Source organism: Natator depressus, chromosome 2 (genome assembly GCF_965152275.1).
Source record: "Natator depressus isolate rNatDep1 chromosome 2, rNatDep2.hap1, whole genome shotgun sequence".
Taxonomy (NCBI): domain Eukaryota; kingdom Metazoa; phylum Chordata; order Testudines; family Cheloniidae; genus Natator; species Natator depressus.
In genome coordinates, this window is record NC_134235.1 from 216,772,248 (window position 1) to 216,798,136 (window position 25,889).

The 25,889-nt window shown below is 40.5% G+C and overlaps 1 protein-coding gene across 11 annotated transcripts in view; it reads right to left on the reverse strand.

The window, feature by feature from the left end:
• PPP1R9A (protein phosphatase 1 regulatory subunit 9A) overlaps positions 1 to 25,889 on the reverse strand; it is a 246,793-nt gene that overhangs the window by 216,863 nt on the left and 4,041 nt on the right. The window lies entirely within an intron of this gene.

Genomic DNA, 25,889 nt, shown 5'->3' on the forward strand with positions numbered 1-25,889 from the left:
TCAAATAACTATCCAACTACCTGTAGGTTGGCTCCATGAAGAAACTTAGTACCCCCATTATAAAGAATAGGAGATTATAAAGATGTTATAAAAAGATTTTCAGTTTCCCACTTCTTCTCTACATACATTTCAAAATTAAATGATTCCCCAGATACTTGCTCATGGCAAACCCCTTAGTTTCAATGAGAATCACATCTGAGTAGAATTCTGCCCTAAATGCATTACCCTCTTCTCAGTTTCTTGAAAGTTCATTTCACCAGTACTATAAGGCTGGTGAAATGAGTCGCATATCTGTTTATAAGTACTGGAAAACAGAAAAGGTTTTCTCTAACCTGAATCTAGACAATGAAAAAGGGTAATCTTGTGCTTAAGGAAATTCCAGCAGGTCTGGGTTCAATTCCTGACTTTATCATATACTTCTTGTGTAGCCCTGAACAACTCAGTCTCTGTGCCTCTATAAAAAAAAGGGGACAGTACTTTCCTTTTTCAACAGGGTATGGTGGGATAAAATCACTAATGTCATGAGATGCCCAGACACCAACAGAAATGCAATTTGGGTTAGTGGAGAGGGGCTGGACTAGGAGTTGGAAGACCTGCATTTTATTACCAGATCAGTCACTGACCTGCTGTGTGATTTTAGATAAGTAATTTCACCTCTTGGTGTCTCAGTTTCTCCTTACACCTTTTCTCTGTCTTGTCTATTTAGACTGTATTCTCTGAGTGGGAGGAACTTACTTTTACTGCAGTGATTAGCACAATGGCATGCTCTGATCTCACCTGAGGCCTCATGGCACCTCCAAAACAAAAATAAGTAATAATTACTGAGATAAATGCCATAAGTACCTAGACCTTTGGATTAAACTAGCCTGATTTGTTCATCTGTTTTTGATTTATCCATGATTTCCTGAATATTGTTTCTGTTCCATGCTCATGTTTGTAAAATGGTAATATAAATAAGTCTTAGTGTTTGTCACCCAGCAAGTGTTTCTTATAAATAAAGATATAAAAGGAGACATGGTTTGCTTTCAGGACACACAACATTACTGTTGCTCCTTTTTGACACCAGCAGCTAGTCAAGTTTCGGGGCCCTGCGGATGTTCAAGTCAGAAGTAGAAATCGATGGAGTCTGGTACTTTCTTTGATGCAGTCTTGTTTATACATAAGGAACATACAAAGTCCTGCTTCTCAAAACACAGGAGAAACCAAGAACAAAATGAGTAGTTCCTTAGCTTACAGTCCCATGCCTCTTTAGCCAACAACAGACCCAAAAGCTCACTCTCTCTAGCTTTTACCAAGGTCATGCTGTGCTCAAAGGATATTACTTGACTTTCTTGCTTTTTCCTCTCTGCTTCTCTCTCTCTTTCTCTCTTCTGTGTTCTCTGCCCATAAGAGTGTTCACAATTCAAGATAAGCCTGCCAGGAGAGCGTAACAGCCTGCACATCCAAGATCCCTGTTTAAAGGTCTTAATTTTTCTGATTAGTAAGGTTTATTATATTTTAATAGTAAACTATCTCCATGCCCAAATGCCTTCTTCAACTCTCAGTGCTCCTAGCCATACAACCACGTGCTCATGTAATGCCACCATATTCAAAAACAGATTAGCAGTGAGTCGATATGACTAAAATTCAATCTTGGCCAAATTATGACCAGACACCCTGTACAAACTGTACAACGTGGCCCAACAAGCACTCACGCTCCCTTCCCATGTGTCTGATGCCTCAGCAAAATCAGATGGCAAAGGGTACAAGTATAAGGAAAACTGCCCGGAAACAACTGACATGACTGAAATCTGCTCTCTCATCCAGTAAGGAGGTAAACAGTCAAGAGCAAAAGAGAGAGAGAGAGCAAAGAAAAGAGAAGGAACAGAGACAGGAAGAGCTGTGGAGAGAAGAATAACAAAGAAAACAAAAAGAAAAGGAGTACTTGTGGCACCTTAGAGACTAACCAATTTATTTGAGCATAAGCTTTCGTGAGCTACAGCTCACTTCATCGGATGCATACTGTGGAAACTGCAGAAGACATTATATACACAGAGACCATGAAACAATACCTCCTCCCACCCCACTCTCCTGCTGGTAATAGCTTATCTAAAGTGATCACTCTCCTTGGATCATGTTTGATTGTTTTCATGGTCTCTGTGTATATAATGTCTTCTGCAGTTTCCACAGTGTGCATCCGATGAAGTGAGCTGTAGCTCACGAAAGCTTATGCTCAAATAAATTGGTTAGTCTCTAAGGTGCCACAAGTACTCCTTTTCTTTTTGCAAATACAGACTAACACGGCTGTTACTCTAAAAGAAAACAAAAAGGAGAATGTGTGAGACTGTTCTTCTTAAAACTATACATTTCATAGGTGGCTGTTTGTCAGTGTCAAACATCTTAAATTAATATTTGGATGTGGTTTACCCTTGCTCATTAATGGAAGTGTAGACCACCTACAGTTAAGCACAAGTCTTACTTCCACTAGTCAGACTTAAAAAATTCACTTGCTTTTGAAAACATCTATTGATTTGACTGATGTTCCCAAAATGATGCTGGAACCAGTAATCGCTCTAAAAATGAAATAACAATTTTAAGTGTGATCACTATACTTATTAAAAGCTATTTAGACACAGAGCTAATGAAACAACAAAAAGATATGCACTAGTAATTAGCATGACCAGGCAGAAAACTTTCATATTACAGCACAATTATTATATGAGAAGATGGCATTTGTTAAATAACAATTGCTACAACTAGCTGATGATAAAAAGAATGAACATTTTTTCCTCAGATGATAAAATTATTTTCTCCTATAAGGTTCTGTCTGCCATACTCTGTCTCCAGGCAAACGAGACTAACCATATTGGGCCAGATTTTCAAATGTATTTTAGGCAATTAAAGACATAGGTAGGAGTCCAGTGGGATTTCTAAAAGCATGTAGGCACCTAACTCCCATTGGATTCATATATGCAATGTGAATAAAACATAATGGTAATTAAGGGGTAATGTGAGCCTTTCTGCATACTATCCCTGTCTGTTAATTCTACTCTCAGATTAAACAGCAGTGAATGGTTCAAGGCGGAATAATTTTCTAATTATACATATTTACATACCCAAACACAGTTTATCATATGAAACATATCCCTCATTGGTTTATAGCAGAACAGCTGATCTGGTCAGATGTTTTAATGTATTTAGGAAGAGTTACACTTTCATCTCCAAAAGCCTCAAAGGCAGGTATAAACTTTGTCACATAGCAATCCGCTTTTTAGATGCTTTCTTTTATCTGGCTGATGAGTAGTCAACAACAAACGGAGTTCTTTTGATACAAATGTTGATGGTCTTCTGTGGAAAGTGTTCCCTTCCTTACCCTTTGGATGTTAAGGAACTGAACAGAAAAATCTCCATTTATTATTACTAGAACACCAAAAATGTGCCTGGTACTTTATACACAAATAAAAATGTGTGACTTTGCCTCAAAGAACTCACAAGCTATGTTACACAGGCTCGTAAGCATTGCAGGGCAGGGAGAAATAGGAGAACAAAAGGGTTTTGTTATGCATTTATAAGATTTATAACACAGAAAAGAGAGCCTACTCAACATTCTAGAGTTAAAGCAATAAAATCATACACTCTACTAATCAAATAAAATGTGTCTCGAGGGTTTTGAGAAAAAGAATTAAGATACCATTATTATTAACTAGGGTTAATAGTGCACCAGAAAGAAGGGTATAATACTTACCACAGATGTAGTGTTTTAACATTGTTACCTATTAGCTCTGTGTTCTTGGGGAACCAGGGCACAGTATCCAGCCTGTCTGACTCATGAAGGGCCCTCCCTCCCTCCAGCCTCTGCTTGAATCAAAACCAATCAGAAGAAAGACTTACAAAAGCAATGAAAAGGCAGTGGGAGACGCACCTAAACCCGACAAGGGTGACAGGATTAAGGCAACTCCCCTAGCCTCATTTGCATCGAAGATGGAACAGGGAGGCACCTTCATTCACATACAGAATGGAGAACAGAGATTCCAAGGCAACAACCGCACTGAACTCTGGGACCAGAAAAGCAGGGAAGCACTGCCCGATGGGGCATCTCTGCTCCAGATGTTAATGAACCCATGCCTGCACACAGCCAGCTCAGTAGTTACCAGACCAATTCTAGTAATAAATCCTTTATTAGTATCCAAAATATGGACGCTACCTAAGTGCATTGTGAGCTCCCTCAAAGGAACAGCCATAGCCAGGAATGATCAGTTCTTATTGTCTAGCCTGAACAAAACAACTTTGGTACTCTCCCTTGAGCCATCAGTTTACCCACAAACAAATCTAGTGTTCTCCCTTGAACCATTGTTGTTTCCCTACCAAAAAAAAAAAAAAACCCTTAACCATGCTCAAGTAAGCGTTCTGACGCCTGGATCCAAAATCTGTATCGGTTCCATTAGGATTTCATCTTCTCCTGACTGATCATGCTGGGGCTCTGCCTATCTCCAGCACTCCGGACCCTCAGCTACCATAACCACCTGGAACCCCCGATCCACTCAAGCTTCACAGAGCGGCAAGAACCCAACTCTCTCTTTTTTTTTTTTTTTCTTACTATAGGTATAGCTTTCTAACCCTGCCTTGTGTGATCAGTTATAGTTTTCTAAACCTGACTTTTGTAATCAAATTTAAGCTAGATTTAATATTGTAACTGTTTTGTCTGTTTGGCTCTCCTTGTATGTTATTACCTAGAAATAAATAACCTTTATGGTTAAGCTGGTTGCTTCCCTTCCTCCCTCTCTCTCTCTCTCTCGTGTTTTTCGCTTCCCCAGTTGCTCTGCAGCAACACTCCTCAGACCTAAGCTAAAGATCCCTGCAGCGCCCAAAAATCCTGTGGGGTTTGCTCATCAAGTGGGTTACTACCAGAACAACTGTAATGTGAAAGTGGGGAGAGGGACATGGCTGAATCCGTGGCATAGGAGGGTGGCAGCTTGGAAGTGCTGCTCAACCCAGCCTGCTGAGTCCAGGGACATATAAGGGGTCAGTGTGGGAGTGCTGACTGACCTGGTCCTCTCAGACGCGCTCTGTTAATGTGTGTGTGTGTGTTCATCTGATTCTGGGGCTGGAGGAACCGAGCCCTGGGGAACTAGGTCCTACAGGATAGCTCCATTGGTCTATTGGGAGGGAACTTGCAGAAGGGAGAAGCAGAGCTCCGTATGAGAACACAAGTGACACAAACAGTACATTGACAGAATTACAGAACCCACTTGCAGAAGAGTAACCCTAATAAATGAGAATACCCCAAAGTAACAGGCAAATCTGGTAACAACATCTAACTATCTTAAAGCATAGAGCATAACTAAAGTTAGAAAGGAGGATAAGTACCATTATTTCATTTTATAGATCGAGAAACTGAGGCGCACAGATGGAAACGGTTGAGGCACAGTAAACCACATCAAGAAAAGGCTCCAGGTACGAGGTGGTGCACGGATAATATTTTGAGACCTATGAAAGAACCAGGGAAGAGCAGGCTAACCACTTCCAAGAGACTTTGTAGGTTACTTAGCTTTGCCTTAATTTTGTCATCCAATTCGGAGAGCATGCCTGCTAAAGTGCCATAAAGGAGAGAGAAAACATCCTTATCCAAATTCCCAAGGACAAGCCAAGGGAACCTAATTAAATAGGTTGCCAGTTTTGCTGGTTAGTTGAGGGAAAATAGTGGAGTCACTATATTATTTTAAAGCAATGCAGAATTTGATCCAAAGAGGTGGGGGCTAGCCCTGAGCCAAAGAGAGATCAGCCTAGTTCTAGCCCCCTGTCAGACTGGCAACAGAATGCATTCATGGGAGAAACAGCAGTCATGGTGAAATTGGAGAAATGATTAACAGAAAATCGCATGTAAATATTTACGTTGTTCACTAACTAATTTATCCCCCAAAGTGAGACATCTTGTTTGACAGAAATTAATTTGATGAGCAGTCTTATAAGAGACTTATAAAACAGACTGAGTTATAAATTTTGCCATTAGATTCCAACTAAAGGAAACATTATAAATTATGTAAGTTTTACCTAAAGTGTTTTCACCAAGTAAAATAGCTAACTTGTGATACTAAATGGAGTTTAGGGAATAACCAATTTTAATTAAACAAATAGCCAAAAAAAAATCTTGCATGTAAGCCATTAACAACAAATGAAATTACCTTCCATTTGAAGTCTAGCCAATTCACCCTCTGACACATGAATATTCATGTTTTTATTTCAGTAAATAAATACTCATAACAAAGATAGAAAATACAGTAGATATTAGACAGAACTAAAACAGCGACAAAAATATGAATTATGTAGTACTTTAAATAGCTTTTCCCCTACGTAAGAGAAAGGAAGGCCTAATTTAACAAAATAGCAGCTAATCATCACAATAAATAAACTATCAAAATCTAACCACATGTTGAATGTGTAATTGAATTGTCCTTGATAGCCTCACATGGAAGGATGTAAAATACAGTAGTGCTAAACATCTGTCCCAAAATGTTTTTATATAACTTAGTAACTGCTTAACAAAATCACAAACATAAAACATACAAGCCCCAATTCCGCAAAGACTACAGCACATGCTTAAATCTTTGCACAACTGAGGCCTTGACCTCATCAGTTACACCTACGCAGTAAGTGAAGGTGTGATCAGCAAGTGCAGCATGCCATACCTGAGCTTCCTTTAATCTAGCTAGCACAAATAACAATAGTACTGAAGTTTGGCAGTATGGTGGGGTACCTGCCCCACACAGCACCAAGGGGGTTGCGCAGAACCCACTAATCAGGAAAGGGCTTACTGAGCCCACTAACAGGGGAAGGCTTGCTGGAGCAGTCAATCAGGGCCAGCGAGGGCCATATATAAAGGGCTGCTCAGCAGAACAAAGGGGAGTCTCCCCCTGGAAGGCAAGGGAGGAGGACTGGCTGCCTGAAGAAGTGCTATAGACAGAGCAGTGCTGGGCAGGGGCTGCAGAGTACGAGGGTGAGCTGCTGGCTGACCAGTGCCAGGCTGGTACTTCCTACAAGGGCTAAGAGGGTGCTAGGGCTACAGAGGAAGTGGCCCAGGGAAAATAGGCAGCAGGTTGGAGGAGGGCAGTAGGTGGCTGCCGGCTATAGGATCCCTGGATCAGGACCCAGAGTAGAGGGTGGGTCTGGGTCCCCTCCGCACTTGCCAACGAGGAGAGTAGCCGGTATCCAGACTGCAGTTTGCCCCTGAGGCGAGGGGCTGAACCGTGGACTGCAGTTGATCGCTGAGGCAAGTGCGGGAATAAGGACTTTTGGCCCTCATGGAAGCGGGGGAGGAGGGGAGAAAGCAAAGTGTGGCACAGCCAGAGGGCCGTGCCCAGAAGAGGATGCTGCGGTCTGGGGAGCAACATGGGTCCAAAGAGTGGAGACAGCAGTGACAGCAGGTGTGACACCACTAGCTGAAGGTGGACTGGAAGGGCTGAGAGCTAATTCCCAGGATGGCCAGCAGGAGGCGCCACAGTGGTGAGTTGTGCCCCGTTACAGGCAGTATGTACCCTGGTGCAGGCCAACAGCCCAAGTATGTACTCAGGTCCCCGGAAGTCTTCAATGGGGGAAGCTGGCTTGCGCTGAAGCATGCAACATGTCCTCACTACCACCGTTCATTGCATGAGCTTGCATAAAGCTAGCACAGGTATGCCTGTGTTGAAATCGCACCTTCATTTGCAATGTGCACATACTAATAGAAAATATGACTACATGACAAAATGAAAAAGGGAGTTAGAAACAGATAATGCCACACCAGAATCTCAGTGAAAAGCATATTAAAAAATAATCAGGTTATATTTTGGCAGTCATCTTCAATTTCTGAAAACTGAAAAATCAGACCAAATTTCTATACATTTACAGTACCATTCAATCTGTTAATGCTTTCTTCAAGAGATGCATATGCATAAAAAACAATATTGAAAAATTTAGTGGTAAAGAATTCTGCCATCTTCAAAGCGTAACAGGTTCAGCATATATAGTAATCACAAATCCATATAGTGCCATTTAAAAAAAAAAAAAGGAAGGAAGTCTGGCTTTTTGTTTTTATAGCACATATATGAATGCCAAAAAGCAGAGTTAGAGGACAAGATAATACAGAATAAAAATTAGAAAGATGTCCTGGGTCATCACTGGAAACAGTAAGAGACTGGCAAGTGCCCAGAATCAATACAGAGAAAAAACTGTAGGAGAAGGCAACCAGTGACTGCTTGTTTAAAAAAGCTACAATGCACAACACTTACTTTAGATAAGGTCGAGACAAAATAGCAAGTAAAGGATTCAACTGCATATTTAAAGGAAATCTTCAAGGACTTTCCATGCAATGCTACTGATGCACTGCCATACAAGTGCTAAAGAAAAAAGCCACTGCAATTCCTAAATGCTTAAAATGCAACAGCAATGTGTAATATCTGTAATGCTTTATTAAAGCTAAGATCATTGGGCCAATGGTCAGCTTTCTGTACAGTTATGTGAGACTCTAGAACAGGAGTGTCCAAACTGTCTCGCAAGCCACATACGACTCTTTTACCATTAAAGTGCTGCTCGCAGAGCCCCCCACACCCCCACCCCATTCGCCACCTACCAGACTGGGTGTAGGGAACTCAGGACCTCTGCCTTTCAGTGGGGTAGGGGCTTCTGCCCAGTGGGGAGGAGGGTCTCAGGGCTTCTGTCCAGTGGGAAGGAGGGTCTCGGGGCTTCAGCCCCACGGGGCACACCTGCCGGGGCTTCCGGAGGAGTGGGGCCGAAGCCCCGAACCCCATCAGGCACCTCCCAGTGGACTGAAGCCCAGAGCTCCAGCAGGTGTGTCCCAGTTCTCGAACTTCTGAAGATTGTTGTATGTGGCTCGGAAGGTCACTAAGTTTGGCCACCCCTGCACTACAATTTGACCTGATCTACTACTCTGTAGGTCCATGTAGGCTAAACGTTCTTTCTAGGCAGTGTGCTTACCTTCAATAGGGACAAAACGTATCATGTAGATCTGGCAGTGACCTCAGGCCAAACTTAGAGATTTCATAGACTGGTAGAAGGTAAATCCAGCCTTCCTCAGGTGGTAAATGTTAAGCCATGCCCTTGAAAACCCCACATCACAACAGAGGTTCCCCTCAGGGCTTAAAGAGGGACAGACAACCCTTGGCCATGAAAATAAAGAATTGTATGCATAGTCTTAACAAACCTATTTTTACCACATCAACTTTTAAGTCAAAAGAACACGAGTGTCTTTTCCCCTAAACTTCTTGTTGTCTTTCATTTTAAAACTTTTATGCAAACTGCTATCAAAAACTTTTAACTTGTTAATCATCTCTCAAGTGTATTATGAATTGCTGTTAAGTCATCTTTCGAAATTGGCCCTTCTAACAGCAGTTCTTAAGCTATATGCAATTAACAGCGTGCCTGTATTATATTATTGGAAAGAAGTCCACAGATAAAATGCAACTGTTAGCAATTTGGTACATTATATAGAGTGATTATTTTTAAAATTTGCAATGTAGTACAGGTCAATGTAAAATTATGATAAAAGAATTTGATTTGGATATTTCAGCATGTGGTGTCAACTTGATGTTCGGGGTCCTAAATGTAACTCATTAGTATTACAGAAAAAATTTAAGTGATAGGAATACATATTAACCTATTTTGGCCATAATTAAATTTAAAAGGCAAGAGTCTTTTTGCCTCCATTGTAAATGAATTTGGCCACCCAACAAACGTTATCTTTTCCATAGGTTGTTTTGTATTTTATCTATCATCTTGGTTATTGATATTTAATTGCTAAGATTTACTTGGATGGATTTTTCCAGGCCCTTCTATTTTTGCACAGCTGAAATCTTATTTTTAAATCTGGGTCAAATTTGTATGCTTTAGTACAATCTAAACACATATTAAAAATAAAAACTTCAAACACCTCTTTTTAGATAGCTATTTTGATTATATTAACAGCAGGAAATAGTAGTTTGGCTGGGTTTTCCTAACAGGAAACCTATTAAAAGGATACTGTCAAGGCTGGCAACCCTAAAATTAGACCTACTAGCTTTGTTATGGATAATAGTTGCACACATATATGTGTGCAAGTCATACTATCCCAGCTATATATTTGGGGTGTAATTCTGACCTGAGATAGCAAAGCTTCCATTATACCAATAGGGCCAGGATTTCACACCTGTATTCTTCTTGTGAAGTGGCAGAATATTGAACTTTATAGACTCATGAAGTACACAGAAAATGCAAATACAGTAAAATTCAGTATCATATCCACTTGCTAGAATGCAGCAGGCAGGTAATCAGATTTGTTTAATCTGCCACACTGTTGCCCTGTATTTACTTTTGAAGAGTTCCCCAAGAGATTAATTTTAATTAAAGCTAAATTTCAGCTACTGAAAAACAAGTGAAAAAATTAGGCTCCTTCTGCATTTAATTAATTTTTGAGACGTTTTATGCTTCGTGACAACTGATCAACTACAATCCAGCTTTATCCCCTACTTAAAAAAAATAAAAATACCTAACTCTAACAGATAAAAGAAACATATCCTTAATATGCTAAACTTCTAAACTAAAAAGATACATTTATTTGACTCACCCTTCCCTCTATTAAAAAATAACTCAATCTATGTTTGTAGAGTTCTGTTAAATCTTTAACATTCTCTTTAAAACTTAAACATGCTTAGATAGGGCATATAATTACAAGTATGAAATATTTCATGAAATTGTTATGCTAATTTTGGATCTGTAAAATCAAGTGCTCTTGGATCAAAATTTAGTAACAGATATTACTTAATATGTGTTTTACATAGGAAAAGATGGATATAAATTGTTTTTAAGTGCCATTTAACCATGTACTTTTGCACCCTTTGCTGACGTCCATCATCAACAACATGTCATTTTTCAAATACAGACCATGCATTACTGGTCAAGGCTCAGCACGTTGAAAGAAAGGCACTTGTATTCAAGTGGTTCAAAGAGGAAAGTCCGCTATCTCAGGCCTACACCCATTAGAGCTGCAGTCTCCTTATGACAGGAAAAATGGACAAAAAAGGCCATTAATCCAGTTTAGTGACATTGTTCTCTCACACATGACGGGGGGACTCAACTACGAAAACTTAAGGATGCATTTTTACAATCAGACTGCCAGTTTAGTAAAAAGGAGATACAACCAATACCTCAGAAGAAGTAGGTAAAGAGGAGTGGAAACCATAAAAAGTAGGGCTGTCAATTAATCACAGTTAACTCGTGATTAACTCAAAAAAAGTAACTGCGATTAAAAAAAATGAATCACGATTAATCGCAGTTTTAATTGCACTGTTAAACAGAATACCAATTGAAATGTATTAAAATATTTTGAATGTTTTTCTACATTTTCAAATATATTGATTTCAATTACAACACAGAATATAATATGTACAGTGCTCACTTTATATTTTTATTACAAATATTTGCACTGTAGAAATGGTAAAAAATAGTATTTTGCAATGCACCTCATAGCAGTACTGTAGTGCAATCTCTATCGTGAAAATGCATCTTATAAATGTTTTTTTTTGTTACATAACTGCACTCATACAAAACAATCTAAAACTTGAGAGCCTACAAGTCCACTCAGTCCTACTTCTTGTTCAGCCAATCGCTAAGACAAACAAGTTTGTATACATTTATGGGAGATAATGCTACCCGCTTCTTATTTACAGTGTCACCTGAAAGTGAGAACAGGCATTCCCATGGCATTTTTTGTAGCCAGCTCTGCAAGGTATTTACATGCCAGATATGTTGAACATTTGTGTGCCCCTTCATGCTTCAGCCACCGATCCAGAGGACATGTTTCCATGCTGACGACACTCGTTAAAAAATAATGTAATTAATTTTGTGACTGAACTCCTTGGGGGAGAGTTGCATGTCTCTTGCTCTGTGTTTAACCCGCATTCTGCCATATATTTCATGTTATAGCAGCACTTTCACTGCCGATTTGACAATACCCAAAGAAGGTACCAATGTGAGATGCCTAAAGATAGCGACAGCACTCAACCCAAAGTTTAAGAATCTGAAGTGCCTTCCAAAATCTGAGAGGGACGAGGTGTGGAGCATGCTTTCAGAAGTCTTATAAAGAGCAACGCTCCCATGCAGAAACTACAGAATCACCAAAAAAGAAAATCAACCTTCTGTTGGTGGCATCTGACTGAAATGATGAAAATGAACATACATCGGTCTGCACGCCTTTGGATCATTATTGAGCAGAACCCGTCATCAGCATGAATGCATGACCTCTGGAATGGTGGTTGAAGCACAAAGGGAAATATTTCAGAGTAACAGCCGTGTTAGTCTGTATTCGTAAAAAGAAAAAAGAAAAGGAGTACTTGTGGCACCTTAGAGACTAACCAGTTTATTTGAGCATGAGCTTTCGTGAGCCACAGCTCACTTCATCGGATGCTCTTTAGCGCATCTGGCACGTAAATATCTTGCATTTGACCAGCTACAGCAATGTCATGTGAACGTCTGTTCTCACTTTCAGGTGACATTATAAACAAGAAGTGGGCAGCATTACCTCATGCACATGTAAACAAATTTGTTTGTCTGAGCGATTGGCTGAACAAGTAGTAGGACTAAGTGGACTTGTAGGCTCTAAAGGTTTACATTGTTTTATTTTTGAGTGCAGTTATTTTTTGTGCATAATTATACATTTGTAAATTCAACTTTCATTATAAAGAGATTGCTACAGTACTTGTATTAAGTGAATTGAAAAATACTATTTTATTTTTACAGTGCAAATATTTATAATAAAAAATAAAGTGAACATTGTGCACTTTGTATTCTGTGTTGAAATTGAAATCAATCACAGAGCTCTTCTTCAGGTCTGAAACAGGTACTCAGAGTGCCTTCTAAAGACTAGTTTCAGAGTAGCAGCCGTGTTAGTCTGTATTCGCAAAAAGAAAAGGAGTACTTGTGGCACCTTAGAGACTAACCAATTTATTTGAGCATAAGTTTTCGTGAGCTACAGCTCACTTCATCGGATGCATGAAAAAGACTAGTTACCAACACTCATCGATTATTAGCAGATCTTTGCACTCTTAACAACAAGCAAATGTTTGAATCCCAGCAACTACAGGGTCCTTCTTAAAACTGTTGACAAGCTGATAAGTTTGCACTGTTGTGGTGTAACCTTGGAATGTCTGTTTATGACACTCTGAAAACCTTAAAAGTGAGCCGATATTGGCTGTGGGCTTAGTGACTTGGAGGGAAGTCTGTGACAGTGGCCTTTTAGAACACGCAGATGCTATTGCCTTTCTATAAGCAACATTAGCAGTACATTTGAAATGTAGTCTTCTTGACAAGTAAAAAGGCATTGGAGGCACATGGAATCTGGTCTGAATATTAGAAGATCCCCTTTGGACTTACAGCATCATCTCATACAACAAGAAATTATTCACTGGACATATTGGCCATTGTGGTAAATGACAACAGAAGAGTGGAAAATGAAATAATTCCTGATGTGCTTAGCCTAAAGGAACTTTCTACAGGCACAACTCCCATTGACTTTATACCATGGAAAAGATCTAAATGACCTGAACAATCTCTTGACTCTATACCAATGGGTGGAATAAACATCCACTATAAATTAAAAAATTAAAGAGGTGGGTCACAGAACAATCATTTCCATGTATCCCATGCTCTATGAAAAATAAAGTTTGGTATTATCTGAAATATAGCATTCCAAAGCAAATTCCATCCTAAAAACATTCAACAGACATTATACCAGAAGATATGGAGTCCTGTTCTCCTAAAGGTACACAAACATACCTGGGTTTTTTTTTTTGTTTGCTTTTAAAGATTACACTAATATACATAGGAGTTAAGTACACCCATTCAGCAAAATTCTCCTCTGAGATATATGAATTCCACATGCAGATTTTCATCCAATGACCATGTATAACTCCATTTTATCATAATACATGAAAAATATTAAAAAGACTATGCACAAACATTCAAAACAGACCTCTCTTCCGGTCTGTGATGGGGTATACAAACTCCACATTGGGCAACAAGGGGGAAAGGAGCTGCTCTGGTCTCAGCCAGCCCTTCCCTGCAAGAGGTGCACAGACTGGAGGAGGAGTTAAAAGGGAGTAGAAGGTAAGAGAAAGGATCTTTACCTTGCAGCTCCTGAGAAAAGGGCTGAGGGAAGACAGGATCTCTCCATCAACTACTACTGAAGGTCCCTCCTTGAGGAAAGGAAGGACCTGCTTCTGTTATACCCTGAGAGGGCATTTCCTCCTCTCACCTACTAACTCAGTTTATTTGTGTTGATTCCCCATGGTCTGTTTATGGACTACCCTTGAAAGGGAGAGGACCTTGTAACTGACCTGACTGGAGGGCTAATGGCTAAGCGGAGGCAGCCACTGCCCCAAGAGGCAGAGAGCTACCACACCATGCCCAGATGCAAAGAGGTGCCAAGCAGTGAGCTCACACTCTTCACAGCTTCCTGTGATAGAATGCAAACTCTGGACAATAGCAGGTGGTAAGAAATGGCCCAGGGAGGGCAGCCTTAAAGGGCTCCTCATGTGTCAGACCCTTCTGTCACTCTCACAGGGCCCTGGGCTGGAGCACAGTGAAGTACCAGCCCCTACCCCCTAAGCCCTAACCACTATGCAACACTCCCCACAAGTGAAGACCACCTTACGATCCAAAGCTGCAGTTTGTTCTGGAATGCTATATTCCCCAATCATTCTTTACTTATTTTCATCCTTTGTCAGAGAACATTCAGTGTCTGAATACCAGAAACTTGGATTTACAGAGAGAGGATTGTTCCAGTAACCCATGAAGATAAAAAAAATAATACTGCTGCCAAGATGAGGAGCCTAATTCTCACTCACATCAGGTTTACACTAGTGTAACTCAGAGAAGAATCAGACCTAGAAGTTTATTACATCCCCCTTCCCACCAGAATAAGGGGTCTGCGTTTAGATAATTTAGACCAGTGGTGCCCAAACTTTTCCTGTCCCACCTTCCTTACCAGTAATGGAATCTGTGTGTGCGCCCCCCCCCCATTACTGCACAGCCAAGGCTTCCTCAGCAGAGGAGCTTGGGCTGAAGGTGGATTCTGGGAACAGAACTGGGAATGGAGAAGGAGCTGGGGATAGAGGCGGAGCTGGTCCAGGGGGCGGAGTGGAGCTGCGGCTGAGGTCGGAGCTGGAATGAGGACAGAGCGGGGCTAGGAGGTGCTTCCTCTGCACCCCTCCCATGGGCGCTGGCCCAAGCTCCACCACACACCCTCCGAACATTCCTTCCCCTCCCCCCCACCCCCACCCCAGGAGTGCGTCCCACAATTTGCGGACCACTGATTTAGACCTTGCCAATGCTGCATAGATTGATCTGTATTGGAATATTTGATTACTTACATCATGTGCAATAATATGCTACCCTTCCTAATACTGTTATGCGGAAGTTTGGGCAATCACAACACCTCACTGAAGCTGCTGGGTGTGACAACCATCTTCCATTCAGGGTAAATGAGGGAACAATTACATGCCCCCTTTATTCAGTGATAGTTGAAATAATGGAAAATCACAGCCCAAAGACCAGCACACATGCAAGCCTAGGCAATGGCTGGGCCATGCAGTCCAAGGCAGTTTCATGTGGGTCTGATTACAAATACAGGGCAGGGTGTTGAAAAGACTGCACTGTGTGTCTGGAAGAGAAGCAGCAAAACACACCGCAGAAGCACACACACACACACACACAAAAAAAAAAAGACAGCAAGCAAACACCAGACATAATCAGAGAAGCATTTGTAGCTGCCCCTGAGAAAAAGATGAGCGCGCTTGCTTTTGGGCAGTGTGCTGCTGGAAAGAGGCTTGGATCTGTGAGCAAAAAAACTGTCTCCGGCTGTTTGATTCCTGCTGTGTTCAGGGAAACAGGACTTTGTACTCTTCATAAATAAACAGGATTGCATCAAAGAAATACCTGGCTATCATCAATTCCTCCTCCTAACAACCCGCAAGATCCAAATAATGGCTAACCATTTGGGTCAGAAGGGTAACAATACTATCGAAAATGTGTAACCTTGTCTTATGTAATAAAAGAAAAAATATTTTAACTACTCTAACATTCTCCATCCAAGCATCTCAAACTGTTTTACAAACATTGATAAATGGAGCTTAACCACACACCTGTGAGGTTTATAACTATTTGCTCCATTTTACAGAAGGAAATAACCACGGCAGAGGATCAGTGACTTGCTCAAGATTACACGAGAAATCTGTGACAAGCCTTAGAACATCTGATTCCTAGTCTCATGCCTTAACAAGACCATTCTTCCACCGGTGGAGTGAATCAGAGAGGGATCAAATCAAAACAAAGAGCAATAAGCTCATTGACTTCAAAAGCTTAAGATTTGACCTATACTCTACACCTTCATTTTTCCTTGAGCATTCTGAAGTGTGTGGTTCAGCAACATGTGGATTAAAAAGGTTCTACTGTATTCATTTAACATCTAACACTTCCTCTAGATCTCCCAGTGAGTTCTGTCTTATGTGTGTGTGTGTTTAAGACATTTCTGCAAAAACACACAACAGGACTCAAGTATGTAAGGTAAGGCAAATGAATAGACACTAGCAGGATGGGGGCCTTAGATTGTAAACCTCTTGGGGCCAAGCAGTTTTAATTTGTGTCTTCTACAGCACCAACTACACCATCAACACTTAAATAATCTCTAAATACTACAGTAAGGGCTAGTCCACACAGCATCGCAGTGTGAACTAGAGGGATGTGAATTACAGAGAACTCTACAATTCACACCTCTCAAGTTCACACTGTGGCACAGTGTAGACAAGTCTAAGTAAATGTGGGATCAGGCAACCAAATATTTTCCTCTTCCACACTATGATTTGCGAATGTTTTAATCCTCATGTAGTAAATAGCAAAATAAATTACAAGTGAAAATGTTTTACAGAGCAAAGATTTGTAAAGCAATTTACAATATCAGATTGTATTTCAGATTTTTCCCCACCCTCGTCCATTTACATTTCTGGATATGTTCTTGTGAGGTAAACAGTGAATAAGAAATACAAATACTATTTCCACTAACAGAAAGATTTGCACTGAAAATGTACTCCTTGAACTGATTTTTTAAAATGAAATTTACCACCATCCAATTTATGAGAAATCTGAACATTATTTTATCACACTGTCATTTATACTTCTTTGTGCTATAGTCTAATCACAACGTATCTTGTAAAACATCTTCTCAGAGATTCTATAAAAAGCCTGTAAACCAGGTCTCTTGAAGAAGGTTCTATTTGAACAAGGCCCTTCTAATAGGAAAACACCTGTGCAATGGGTGTATTACTCAGTCATTTTGGAAGGCAATGAGGGAGACTATAAGGTGAGAACTCGAGTGACCACATCCTCCCTTTCTGGAGAAATATCAGAAGAGGAAAGTCGCTTACAACCCCATCTCACAGACACAAGCGTACAGCTCTGTCAGCAGATCCTCCAACATGATTACATGGCATGGAAACTTTCTGGAAGATGGGACAACATAAACTGAGGATTTGTGGGAAATTTAAGACTAAATTCTATGTTTCTCAGTTACCAGACCGCTATCCTCTTAGCAGAATAGTCATTGCACATACTATGCTGCTCTGGCCCTCATACTGTGGCTGCATATTGCTATCCCATCAACATTGATTGTTTTTTTAAAATTAATTACTATTAATTACTTATTATTATTATTATTACTATTAAAAAAAAGGTATTGTGACAGACTGGCAATATTCTGTATAAACTTTATGGAATTAAGATAAACTTTACCGAATTAAGTTAAACCTTACTGAATTAGGTTTAATACCTTTGGGGTTCGTTGTATTCAGAATGCAATTGCGTATGTGTTATTTTGGAATTGTATGCAACTTCTCCAGAAGGAGGGGGATGATAACATAACACCTCCAGTTATGAGCCTTTTGGAGCCACCCCCTGGAGAAGTATGCAGATACTTGTTCAAAGCAGGTTCCCCAGGGACCAACAAAGAGGGGGTTTAGATAAATAGTCTGGTTTTAAACAGGCTCCTGGCCCTCTTCCTGATCCAGCAAATGGACAGGACCCCTGGTCCACAGAGGGCCCCAATCCTTAGGAAAGGACTGGGCCTACTGATGCCCCATAAGACTGGGTGCTTGTTCTGAGATGAAGCTGTGATGAACTTGAAAGCACAAGGAAAATCTGTGAGTGGGGTTTTTGAAGGACTGCTCCTGCCAGCACCCCTATTAGGGTTGGGGGTGATCTCTAGTAACCTTATCATCATATGTGTAACTTCTTGTAATGTTTTTCATGTTTTCTCTGTATTGCTTTTACCTTCAGAATAAAATAGACCTGCATAGGAAGTACTGTGTGGTACCTTATAATGGTGGGCAATTACTCGGTTATTAATCTCTGAAGAGAAAGTAAACAGGTCTGCCCAGGCAGAGTCCCTTGCTGAGATACCGCAGTATAGTCAGGGGACTGTGCAGCCTAGAAATACCCTGGTCAGAAGGAAGTGAGTTGAGTCACCACTGAAGAGAGGTGATGGCCAGGGGAGCCTGAAGCTTAGAGTGGGTGCCCTTGCTGAACCACAGAGGGGGGAATACAGGTCCAGTTGCCCTGAACTGTGGCATGAGTTACTGAGGAAGAAAAGGGGCAACAAAAATCAAAATGGATAAAAGGAAAATGAAGAAGAGAGACTGAGAAAGAAAAAGAAATGGAAACAACTGAAGAGACAGAGGGCCTAATACTGGCTTTAATGGTCACAATCAGGGCTTCAAAAACCCACTAGCCCATGATGAGTAGGAAAGAGGATTTTTTTCCCACATGAGTGCCATCACCATCATCTCCCCTTCTCCACACCCAGAAAAAGTCTCTAGCCCTCATGGTTATGTAGATAACCTTACAAATGTGAACAGAGTGTAACTAGTGCACTAATAGCTCCCGACTCTGCACAGAGATAGATCCAGTGCCATTGCTGCTCAGGGTCCCGGAAGTTATTGTTGGGGGGTGGAGGGGAGGCCCAGTCACTGCTCCACAGAGCACTTTGAGGAAGTTTGGCTGCCTTCACTGTTAGGGTGGTCGAGGGTACCTGACTGCCACTGTTAGTAGTAGAGCACTGGAGGGCTGCCACTCCCATCCATTGCAACAGGATTAAGGGGAGGAGGGGAACGCAGTGCAATACATTGATTAACTGGAGAGTAAGTTTTAAATGATCTATAATATACTTATAGCAGGGGAGGCAATGCAAAGCTGATGAGAGGGGGAAATGGGAAAATTGTACCAGGGACCTGAGCTCAGGGGGCCTCCAAAATGTCTGTAGCTTGGGTAGGGCCCCAGCAACCATGATGTACTGGGGCCCCAAATTTCTCTCGATGGCCCGGGAGGCATTTACTGGGTGCGAGAACCACCAATAGGAGACCAGGGCTTTTGGACCCTGGCAGGTGAGACAGAGATCAACCAGGAGGAGACAGGATGACAGGGGATGTGGCTCAGGAGGGGCCCTGGCCATTAGTATTTCTGCTTCAAAAGTAGGCCTAGTCCTTTAGCTCAGTGGTTCTCAACCAGAAGCATGTGTACAGAAGTCAGGAAAGGTTGAGAGCCACTGCTTTAGCTAGTAGGTGTTGGATGTATTTTTCAAGTCCTGGCCAAAAAGTCTGCTCAATTTTGGCAGCATTGTGTAACTGGATACTCTCAAAAGGAAGTAGCAGTGCATGCGCCACATATGGGCAAGGTCAACACATTGCACAGTTCCTGCTCCTTTTAGTGGGAAAAACACCTTGTGTGTAACTTGTTTTCTTTGTGCCGGAAGTTCTTCAGGACAGGGATCATGTCTTTAGGTGCACGGACAGCACCTAACACAATGAACCTCCGAACTTGCCTGAAGCCACTAAGTGTGACTGCAATATAAATATTAAAAGACTGTCAATAGGTGTATGTCTTGGATAGCACTACACACACCTCAAATTTCAGCCCAGCCTCAAACTTTCCTCATAAATCCTGCCCAGTTGGGAACATAGGGCCAGAACCTTCAGTCCCTTAAAGCTGGGGGGGGGGGGGGTGGTTCTGTTTTTAAACAAAGTTTGAGCAGCGCAAAGCAGCCTTAACTAGCCTTCCCCCACCAGGAGGCTAACACAGGTGATGTGTCTGTGGTATACCAAACACGCAGCAATCTGCAGTGGTTGAAACGGCCTTTCGAAGCTAAATATCCCTGAAGCTAGTTTAATTTTCACCTGGGAACAGAATGGCAGCCACACAGTTCCAAGATTGGGGGAATGCTTTGTGCAGCTCAGGATTTGAGACATAGCGTGCACAGTGCATTTAACTGTACTGGCCAGTTAAACTACTAGCACACTCTTGTGCACCATGGGAGAATTTCCTTTGGCCTCACACATTGTAAGTGCTACTCTTTGCAGCTGGTTTCTGGCTGTTTGCTGGATTTTCTTCTGCTTTGTGGATGGACAGCATTTAGTCCTTACCATTTAAATTAGTGAAATTTTACCTATTGATTTTACTTCCTATGTTATAGCATTTCCCAAAAAGTGTATGGCACGTCCCACTGGGGTGCGACGGACTAGCTAGGGAGCCGCAAACAATCCTCTTAATTGGTCCTCTTTTTTTTTATTTTAAAGTCTATTTACAAGAAGTCTCTTGCTGCTATGGTTGCAAAATTCTTGAAACAGTGACCCAAAGGTACCTAATTCAGCAACCTAATTCAGTACCTACGTGAACCTGCTGAGACCCTGAATGCCAATGAGGATAGTTTACAACATTGGCCTTTAAAGTATTTAGTTGCTCAACACAACATGAAGGAAAGGAGAGCAAGTATCACACTGTGAAGTTTGACACTATTTACTGTGAGTGACCTCTCATTTAGGGTAGGCCTTTAACACCACATTTCAGGATTGTGGGTGGGATTGGTTTCAGTCTCCTGAAGAGAAGCTCAGCTTTCACAAGTTTGGGAAACGCTATTATATTTAATTACATTTTCCTGAAAGCTTACCTCAAATCAGTTACGTTGGGGGAGGATGGTGTTAGCAAGGATTACAAGAAGGTGTTAATGAGAATCAAGTCAAATTAATGCTGGCTTTTGGACATCAACTCGTTTATATGCTGCCCTCCTACACAAAAATGCCTGGAGTAGAACAATATTTAAATTGTCATTACACAGACTGAACTACAAGAGTATTATCTGTATTTTAAAGATGTGTAAAGTAATGCACAGAGAGATTACATGCCTTACCCAAGTTAACAAAGCAATCATTGACACCATATAGAGCTCAAGGGTACATCCATACTATGGAGACTATGGTGACATAATACCACAGCGTAGATGCAGTCTACACCAACATAAAGGGTTTTTCTGCTGGTGTAGAAACACCACCTTCCCAAAAAAAGTTAGCTACATCAACAGAAGCACTCTTCCGCTGACACAGCTGCATCTACACTGGGTATTATGTCAGCATAGCTATGACAGTCAGGGGTGTGGTTTTTTCACACCCCTGACCGATGTAGCTATGCCAGTATTACTCTCACGTGTAGATCAAACCCTGTGACCTACCCACAGACCATACTTCTTTCTCAAATGTATACAAAAAGTTCATTGTTGAACAGCTGCTCTCAAGAGCTGGTACACGGTCCCCTTTACTGGTCTCCTTACTGGTCCATAGAACTGGCAGGGATGTGAAGCAGGCAGAGGGTGGGGACAGAAAATGCAGTGGAGGCCAGAGAAGCACAAGTTTCCATGTCACCCGCAGAGAAGAATTCTCCTTCCACCTTCCCCTCTAACCTGCACCCACCAGCCATGGCAACATGTCCAGGCTGTGACCAATTGCCACTGCTGGCTAGCCCAAGGCTGTGCTCTTTGACTTCTCTGGGTATGTCTACACTGCAATTAAAAACCTCCAGCTGGCCCGTGCCACGTGACTCACTGCAGTGTCGACTTTTGGGCTTCGGTTGGAGCCTGGGTCTAGAACCCTGCAAGGTGGGAAGAGTCCCAAAGCTCGGGCTGCAGCCTGAACCCAGACATCTATATCACAATGAATAGCCCCACAGCCTGAGCATACTCTCTGAGGGAATTACAGTGTGTGCTAGAGGGAAGAAGGGAGAGTAATCAAGCATCATTTATTTTCCAAAACTTTTACTGCAGTTCTTGCTCTTAGTGAAAAACCTTCCCACAGATTCACTTCCTTTTTTCACATGGCCAAGAGGCTGCACAATTTTTTGCAGACAGGACAAAAACCAACTATACAGGGCTCTCTCAAACCATTTTCTCCTCCACCTTCTCTCCCACTGCAGCTTTTTCCACAATTTTCCTCCTCTCTGCAGTAGAAGATGCTCAGGGCCAAAATAATTAAAACAGTGTCCCTTTCCCTTTGAGTGACACAAGCTTTTCAGGGAATATTTTATAGTAACAACACTGGTGATCAGATTAGTAATAAAAACTGAAATATTGGAACAAAGTTTTTAAGGACGTCCTGGCCCAATTCTGCTCCCACTGCAGGAGTTTTGCTACTGAATTTCAATGGTCTATGCCCTATTTCTTCAAGGTCAAATCAAACTTTTCCCTTGCTAATTACAGCTCTCATAACAGAGAGCAGAAATTTCAGGTCATTGAAAGCAACTATCAGAGCTCCACTTTCTCAGATACCCCACTAGAGCAACTTGTGAAGTTTAAGGGAGCTTATAGATGTGAGAAAATAGAGATCAAATATAAAAGGGAAAAAATGAAGGATAAAAAGTTTTGTTTTTTAAAAATATCAGTGTCCCTTTTATCACTTACACATATATGGCTTTTGAGGGTTTGTTTTTTTCTTGATGGGCAGTCAACATTACATAGAAATATGTAATACTACTTGAGCATAACTGAAATAAAACTTCTCTTTTACTTTAGATATATGTATCATTAAGAGTTCAGATAACAAGAATATTTTTAAAGCAATCATGCTGTTTTGCTCAACTGTATGAGACAATCATTCAGGACCACTGAAGGTTTTATAGCTCACTACTGTTAGAAGATTTTTAAAACAGGAATGGAAAGCATCTAAAGAAAAAAAATTGACAAGTTTAAAAATATAAAAAAATAGCCTGTGTTAACTTTGAACATGTCCCTTTGTTACTTTTGCTAAATGATTATCTGATTCAGGATAACTGTGATTTGAGGAATAACATTTCCATAATTGGTAGATTTTCCAGGAAACTAAAACAAGTCTTACCTATTAGAACTGCCTGGAGATGTCGGTAAAGAATGCTTCCCAAAAGCCTTTGTAGTAGATTACACTCTCTACCTCATTTCTAACAAAGCTGGAATAGAATGGGTTAGCTATATTATGTGAATGATCTACAGGGGTATAATCTCTTGGATTTGTGTGTTGAGATTTTGCTCAAAGAATTAAGTGCAAACAAGGTATTTGCAAAGCAGATCCCAGTATTATGTCTTTTAATATTTTGTTTTTAATTAAAGTGACCTTATTCATGGAATGAGGAGTATGAGGTAAAGTTTTCTCTTACATATACAAGGTCAGATTCTACTTGCTTCATTCACAAGTAGTTTCCATAACATCAACATGCTTGACAGGGACATTGCCGATTTAGAACTCATACATTGTAAACAAGTTTCTTTAAATCACATTACTAAACCCTTTCAATTATAAAAAGTGAAATAATTTTTAAAATCCAGTTTTGTTTCTATTTATGTTCTTGTTTACTTTGTGCATCTCTTGCAACTCAGACAATAAAAATCAATGAAGTCAGTTTCACTTTCAGATTCCTAATGCTGCAATGTTTAGGTGTCAACCATGGTAGAGAAATATTTGTTTAAATCAAATGATTGCAGTGGAATTTTTAAAACAAATTTCTGGAAACATTTCTATTGGTCTTATAAATACTTACTTTTATACATTTCAGTTTGGGGAAATTTTTAAAACAATTACTAACACTTCACTGAATTCCATGTTTACTGTCACATAGCGATTTCTAGATCAAATTTGCTATGTCCACAAATAAAAAAGACTATTTTTCTACCTGACAGGCTTGCAAATGTATCCAAGGGTGTGAAAATCAAGATGTGTTATTCCTGACTCCTGCATCACCACCAATAATACAAATTCATACAAATTCTGCCCAAATATATATCACAATTGCCAACTTCCATGCAGTAAATAAGCACCCTGACTTTCACAATAAGCCAAAAATCAAGCTAATCCCATTTCAAAACAAGGCCAAAAACAATCCCTAAGAACCCCAACACTCTATGTGACTAGATCCCCCCGAGCATGCAGTCTGGGACTGTGGTGGGCCTGCTGTGCATCCCTGACTCTCTCCCCGCTTGCCCCTGTTTGCCAAGAGCCAATTTAAAAAAAAAAAAAAAAAAAAAAAGCAGCAACAAGCTACAAGCCAAACAAGCAACAAGCCAAAAACTAGCCAAGAAGCAATTTACAAGCTAATTAAGCCAAAGACAAGCCCAATTTCTGTGCTTTTTTCACAGGTTTGGCATGTCTGATATTTAGCTGTTTAATCTTATTGCTTTCAATGGGATTCAAAGTTCTAATTGCAGAGCCAAATTCTGCCCTCAGTTATATCTGTTTAACCCCTTCAGTCCAACTGAACGCTGTCTTCCTTTTTATGTAGTCATTTACACCAGTTAAAAGTGGTCTTAAAATGCTCCCTTTCTAATTTGGTAGTGTTTAGCATCCACTCCGCATAGCTATAAATGACTATACAAGGGGGAAGGCAGTGGAGAATCAGATACACCTATTCAATCCCATTGAAGATGTAACAGTGGACAGAATTTGGTCCTGTAATGGGAATTTAGTTAACAATTGTGTTGATTATGTGTGAGCTAGAAGAGAATCCAGCTCACTCACGAGCAGCTGGATCCACAGGGATGGGACAAGTTTCAAAATATTTCTTTTTTGATACTAAATTAAGTAGTTGTCGTCTCAAAATACATAGAGGAAGCAGATGAGTCAAACAAGATGAAATCATTTTTACAGTGTCACTTTTCAAAAAAGAATCTTATTTTTCCCCTAGTCTGCACCAGCCCAGTATTTGACTCTTTAAAGAATGTCAGGTGTGCCAAATAGCTTAGTGTTTTTTCAGTGTGGATAAGTGTCCATTGGTAACTACACTGAGATTATCAAATGCACTTCTCTTGCAACCTATGAGTAATTCAGCCCTGATTCTGAGAGGTAAAATGCTGTTGTAACAAGGCATTGTGCCCCCTACTCTTTCCCCAACTTAAAACACTTGAAGCAGTCCACATTCTTAGATGTTATTGTTAACAATGTTTTTACATCAAGTATATTTCAGTGGATTGACCTTTAAATTACCTCTAGTATATGTCAATGCACCTAAGAAGCTGAAGCACTTATACTAATACCTACTTTACTTATGCATGAAGAAAGACTGACTGGTGAAGACGCTAGCAACTAAAGGTTACTGGTGCAGATAAGTAAGATTAATGATCCAATAATAGTGGATCACAGTCGCTGTTCAACAGCACATTATATTTCATACCATACAGTATTTCACTCCAGTAACTTTAATTCTTCACAGATGTTCTTTAAAGTAAGAGCCGCTGTTTGGAATGCAGAAGTTATTTTTAAATTTCAAAAATAATGTAAATATGATGGTCACCATATAGACACCTTTTATATTTCACTATGCTATTTATATATTTATGTTTAAATTACAAAGCCTTACAAACATGAAGCTCATTCTCAATTTCTGCTGATTTAATCAACCATAAAGTAGACTAGGAAATGAGACAGGGTCATCAGAACTCTTCTCCCTCTAAATCATTTAAAATTATGCTCACTTGCCAGCTGCAACAAAAAAATGTCTCAAGAACCTCTGTAATCTTTTCAGAACCAGATGCAGCTGTCAAAATCTACCCTGAA